The sequence below is a fragment of the Bos indicus genome, chromosome 11 (assembly GCF_029378745.1).
Source record: "Bos indicus isolate NIAB-ARS_2022 breed Sahiwal x Tharparkar chromosome 11, NIAB-ARS_B.indTharparkar_mat_pri_1.0, whole genome shotgun sequence".
Classification (NCBI taxonomy): domain Eukaryota; kingdom Metazoa; phylum Chordata; class Mammalia; order Artiodactyla; family Bovidae; genus Bos; species Bos indicus.
In genome coordinates, this window is record NC_091770.1 from 30,029,626 (window position 1) to 30,035,625 (window position 6,000).

Below are 6,000 nucleotides of genomic sequence, written 5' to 3' on the forward strand. Positions count from 1 at the left end.
TTCCTTGGAGACTTGACCCCTTTATCATTAATAATTCTCCTTGCTATTGATATTTATAAAATAATATTAGTGTTAATATTAGTGACAACACCATGTTAATTTTCCTCTTTCTGAAGTCAGCTTTGTCTGAAATTAATACAGCTACTCCAGTATTCTTTAGGTTAGTGTTACCATGGTATTTATGTCTCTAAAAGTCAAAGTGTAAGTCAATCAGTAGTGTCCGACTCTTTGCGACCCCATGGATTATTTAGTCCATGGAATTCTCCAGGCCAGAATACTGGAGTGGGTAGCTGTTCCCTTCTCCAGGGGATATTCCAACCCAGGGATCAAACCCAGGTCTCCTCCATTGCAGGCGGATTCTTTACCAGCTGAGCCACAAGGGAAGCCCATGTATGTCTCTACCTCTTTACTTTCAATCTGTATGTGTCTTTACATTTAAAGTAGGCTCCTTAAAAGCAACATGGTTTTTATACACTCCCTCAATTTCTATTTTTTAATTGGTGTATTTAGACCTTTCACATTTGAAATGATTATTGATATAATTTATTCATATCTATCATATTTGCAACTGTTTTCTAGTCATTGCATTGTTCCTTGTTTCTTATCTTCCCCTCTTTTTCTGCCTTATCTGTTTTTTTTTTTTTTTTTCTGGTTAAACAATAATTTTATTGCTGGAGTACATAGACAAATTTGTGCAACCAGAGCAGGGGCTGTGGATGACTAGGATTTCCAAATTGCTTGGGGGCGGGGTGAGGGAAGGACTGTTTTGGTCTTACAATGTTGCGTGAACCTGTGAATGCAGTTCTCGATCAGAATCAACAGGAATTTAGCATCTTTATCCTTTCTATTCTTCTGACGATACTCTCAAACAGCAACAATTTCTTAATTCAATGCTAGAGATCCTCAGGAAGATCAGGAGGAAGTCCTTTGAACTTCAGAATTCTCGAGATTTTATTGCCTGCCACAGGCAATGTGAGCATCTCAGGATCACTCTGAGGCAGGCCTTTCTTGGCCAGGTTGTAGATCTGCTTCTTCATGTCTTCAGATGTCAATTTTAGCCAGGGGGAGTGACTGCAGTGGTAAGGCAGAGCCAACTGGGACAGACCCTTCCAGGGGCCTGCGTGAGACACACAAGGGTGGCAGTCTTCTCTTATTCACACAAGAGAACAAGGGTGGGAGTGCAGGAAGCCACCCTGCACACAGGAAGTGAAGTGACCTCACACTGCCCTGCTTCCTCCCATCCTGCCTTCTCTGTTTTTAATTGAGCATTTTATATTATTCCATTTTTTCTTGGCCCATTGATTATACTTCTTTACAACTAATGTAAGTCTATTTATACTGCTTCATAGGTAGGACATGTGCCTTATAACAGAGGATTCCCAATTTCCCCTCTTGTCCCTTGTAACATTGCTGTCATTCATTTCACTTATTCATAAGCTATAATCAACCAATACATTATTGCTACTGTTATTTTTGGGCAGGCAGTTATCTATTAGACCAATTAAGAATAACAAAAATATAAAGTTTTATTTTACTTTCATTAGTTTCTTCTCTCTAATATTCATCTTTCTTCAGATGTCGATCTGAGTTTCTAATATGTATTTTCTACAGGTCTAGATATATGATCTGGAGAAGGCAATGGCACCCCATTCCAGTATTCTTGCCTGGAAAATCCCATGGACGGAGGAGCCTGGTAGGCTGCAGTCCATGGGGTTGCTAAGAGTCTGACATGACTGAGCGACTTCACTTTCACTTTTCACTTTCACGCATTGGAGAAGGAAATGGCAACCCACTCCAGTGTTCTTGCCTGGAGAATCCCAGGGATGGTGGATCCTGGTGGGCTGCTGTCTATGGGGTTGCACAGAGTCAGCTACGACTGAAGTGACTTAGCAGCAGCAGCAGCAGATATATGATCTATACATTCTTCTCTTGGAAGAATCTCTTTTACCATTTCTCATAAGGGCAGGATGACTGGTGACAAGTTCCTTTGCTTTTATTTGCCTGAAAAAGTCTTTATTTCTCCTTCACTTTTGAAAGATAATTTAACTGGATACAGCTATCTAGTTTGGTAGCTTTTTTAGTTCAACACTAAATAGTTCACTCTAATCTCTTCTTGCTTGTATGGTTTCTAAAGAGAAGTCTGATGTAATTCATATCTTTGTTCCCTATAATTAAGGTGTTTTTTTTCCCCTCTGGCTTCTTTCAGGAATTTTTCTTCTAAAGGCAAGTATCAGATAGATTTGTCTAAACAAAAATAATAAAATTTGGGGAATTCCTCGGTGTTCCAGTGGTTAGGACTTGGTGCTTTCACTGCCAGGGTGCAGTTTCGATCACTGGTCAGGGAACTAAGATCCCAAAAGCTGAGCAACAGTGCCACAAATGATAATAATAATAATAATAATAAAATTTTGTATGATCAAGAAAGACAAAGCAAAGTGAATGCTACAAACAATGATAAGCACAAAGGACAGGCCTTTGCACAAAGATGGCACCAAAGACAAAGAAGGAAGCCCCTGACTCTCCCAAAGCTGAAGCCAAAGCAAAGGCTCTGAGGCCAAGAAAGCAGTGTTGAAAGGTGTCCACAGCCAGAAACAAAAAAAGATCCAGACGTCACCCACCTTCCCATGGTTCAAAACACTGTGGTTCAGGAGGCAGCCCAAACATCCTCTGAAGAGCGCCCCTAGGAGAAGAAGCTTGACCACTATGCCATCATCAAGTTCCTACTCACCACAGAGTCAACCATGAAGGAAACAGAGGACAGCAACGCACTGGAGTTCACTGTGGCTGTTGAGGCCAACAAGCACCAAACCAAACAGGCTGTGAAGAAGCTCTATGACATTGGCATGGCAAAGGACAACACCCTGATCAGATCTGATGGAGAGGAGAAGGCATAGGTTCAGCTGCCTCCAGACTATGATGCTTTGAATGTTGCCAACAAAACTGGGATCATCTAAACTGAGTCCAGCTGACTAATTCTAAATGTAAAAGTTTTCACTACGTTAAAAAAAACTCACAAAGGACAAGGGTCTGGCAGAATGGGAGGCCAGGGGGCAGGGAAGGTCCAGGGAGCTTCCAGGACAGTGGGCACTGCGAGGCTGGGGCTGGTGGGACCGTGAAGTGCTATGGTCTATTCTGATAACCATGATGCTTGATGACGTGACCTTGTATTTTTCAGAGCAAGAGTGGAAGGTCCTGGAGAAGTGGCAGTAGGAAATGAATCAGCAAATAATGAAACTCCATTATGAGATCTGTGATTTTCTAGGTTGGTTTTTTTCCAAGCCAAATTTGATAACCTGGATGGAACAAGAGAGAATGTTGTTAATCAGGGGAAAAATTAGAAAAAAAAAGAGAGAGAGAGAGAGAAAGGACAAACTGGAGGGACACTTGCAATGGTGTACAAACAGTTAATAGTCTTAACAGATAAAGACCTCTTATTAATAAATAAGGGCTTCCCTGGTGGCTCAGATGGTAAAGAATCTGCTTGCAATGTGGAAGACCCATGTTCTATCCCTGGATCAGGAAGATCCCCTGGAGAAGGAATTGGCAACCCATTCCAGTATTCTTTCCTGGAGAATCCCATGGACAGAGGAGCCTGGAGGGCTATAGTCAATGGGGTAGTATAAGAGTCAGACATGACTGAGCTTAATAAATAAGATAAAGCTAAATGTTGTGATAGAAAAATAGACAACATAAAAAGGAAACTCACAAAAAGGAGAAATTAAAGTAGCAAATAAACCTAAGTAACAACAAAAAAATCTTTGGTAGCTGAAAATGAAATTAATTCAAGAAGGAGATATATTTTTAACCTTCAGATTAGCAAAGATTTGAAAATGTTTGTTGCATACAGAAAAAGGATACTGTCATAATCAGTTGATGACATGAATATTGTTATATTTCTGGAGGGTAATTTAGTAAATTTTACTAAATTCCTCCCAAGCATCTACTTCTTTTGATTCAGCAATTTTACTTCTAGGAATTTATCCTCAGGAAATAATTGAACAAATATACAAAGATGTATGTATAAAGCTGTTTGTCATGATCATGTTTGTAATAGTAAAAAGTTGACAACAGCCTGACTTTTCAAAAAGTGTTCTTTAGAGTTGATTTTAAAAGTCAAAGAATGAGAAGTCAGAGCCAAGAGGGAAAAAATAGTTTGAAATAGGCAAACAATCCTTATAATAAAAACTCATCTTCCTAAGTGACAGTGCTCTCTACAGCTGGAGACTGGAAAGGGCAGAGTACAACGTGACATCCTGTACATCCTGACACCCTCACCTCTGTGAAGACCCAGAAATTTGCACTCCTGACAAAATGGTGCCTGGCTCCTTGGTTTCACAAACACACATTACCCTCTCCCTTTCTTTAAATGGCATCACCCATTGTTCCCTTTGGTAACTGGAAATGTAGATCCTTTATTCAGAAGCAGCTAGTTGAGACAATGGGAGAATGTCTCCAAGTCCATCAGTCTGGCAGAATGTTGCTTCTCTGGGGATGGGAGTTGGGGAAGGGAAATCAGAGAGTAGAGTGTAAGGTTGGTGCAAAAGTAATTGTGGTTTTACGCCATTGAATCTTGCTATTTGATATTGGAATACAGTCTTAAATAAATGTGGCTATGTTATATATCATTTTAATGTGCATTTCTCATTTTATGTTTCTTGCTAATGATATTACTTTCTGTTTATTTTATATGTATTTTAGACTAGGGAAATAATGTTAGACAAAAAGCAAATTTGAGTGATTTTCTTATTCAAGTTCAAAATGGGACATAAAACAGTGGAGAAAAATTGCAACATCAACAATGCACTTGGCCCAGGAACTGCTAATGAACATATAGTACAGTGGTGGTTCAAGAAGTTCTGCAAAGCAGATGAGAGCCTTGAAGGTGAGGAGCACAGTGGCTGGGCTTCCACGTTGACAATGACCAACTGAGAGGCTCATCAAAAGTGGTTCTCTGGACCGCAAGAGAAGTTGCTAAAGAACTCAATGTCAACCATTCTATGGTCATTCGGCATTTGAAAGGTGAAAAAGCTCAATAAGTGGGTGCCTCATGAGCTGACTGCAAATTTAAAAATTGTCATTTTGAAGTATCACCTTCTCTTATTCTATGCAACAACAACAAACCATTTCTTGATCAGATTGTGGCATGCGACGAAAAGTGGATTTTATTTGACAGCTCAGTTGTTGGACTGATAAGAAGCTCCAAAGCACTTCCCAAAGCCAAACTTGCACCAAAAAGTGGTCATGGTCACTGTTTGGTGGGCTGCTGCCAGTCTGTTCCACTACAGCTTTAGGAATCCTGGCAAAATCTTTACACCTGAGAAAGTATGCTTAGCAAATTGATTAGATGCACCAAAAAATGCAACAACTGCAGCCTGCATTGGTCAACAGCATGGGCCCAGTTCTTCTCCATGACAATGTCTGACCACATTAAAGAATCAACACTTCGAAAGTTGAACAAATGGACTATGAAGTTTTGCCTCATCTGCCACATTCACCTGACTTCTCACCAACCAACTACCACTTCTTTAAGTATCTCTACTACCTTTTTCAGGGAAAATGCTTTCACAACCATCAGGAGGCAGAAAATACTTTTTAAGGGTTTGTTGAATCCCGAAACATGGATTTTTATGCTACAGAATAAACAAACATTTCTCATTGGCAAAAATGTGTTGATTGTAATGGTTCCTATTTTGTTTAATAAAGATGAGTTTGTGCCTAGATATAATGATTTAAAATTCACACTCCAAAACTGTAATTACTTTTCATCAACCTCTAGGTACTCAATAAATCCTTGGATGCAGCCAAGGCAGCCAAGATTGGACCTCAGAAAGCCCTGTTCCATCCTGGCCCCCTTTAGTGGGAATGACTACCTATAAAAACAGGGGATAGAAATTCAGGGTAAAGCCTATCTATTTGGAATTTCCCCATATCACTTCTCATTTTGTACTGACTCCACTACTCATGGCCGTCACATACCCAAATCCTCTGACCTTCATTCAT

The 6,000-nt window shown here is 40.0% G+C and overlaps 2 pseudogenes; one reads left to right on the plus strand and one right to left on the minus strand.

Moving 5' to 3' along the window:
- The window catches only part of LOC139185948 (small ribosomal subunit protein uS15-like), a 30,096-nt pseudogene extending 28,145 nt beyond the window's left edge, over positions 1-1,951 (minus strand).
- Positions 1,952-2,485: 534 nt separating this feature from the next.
- On the plus strand, positions 2,486-2,993 carry LOC139185649 (large ribosomal subunit protein uL23 pseudogene; annotated as a pseudogene).
- The last annotated feature ends 3,007 nt before the right edge of the window (positions 2,994-6,000 follow it).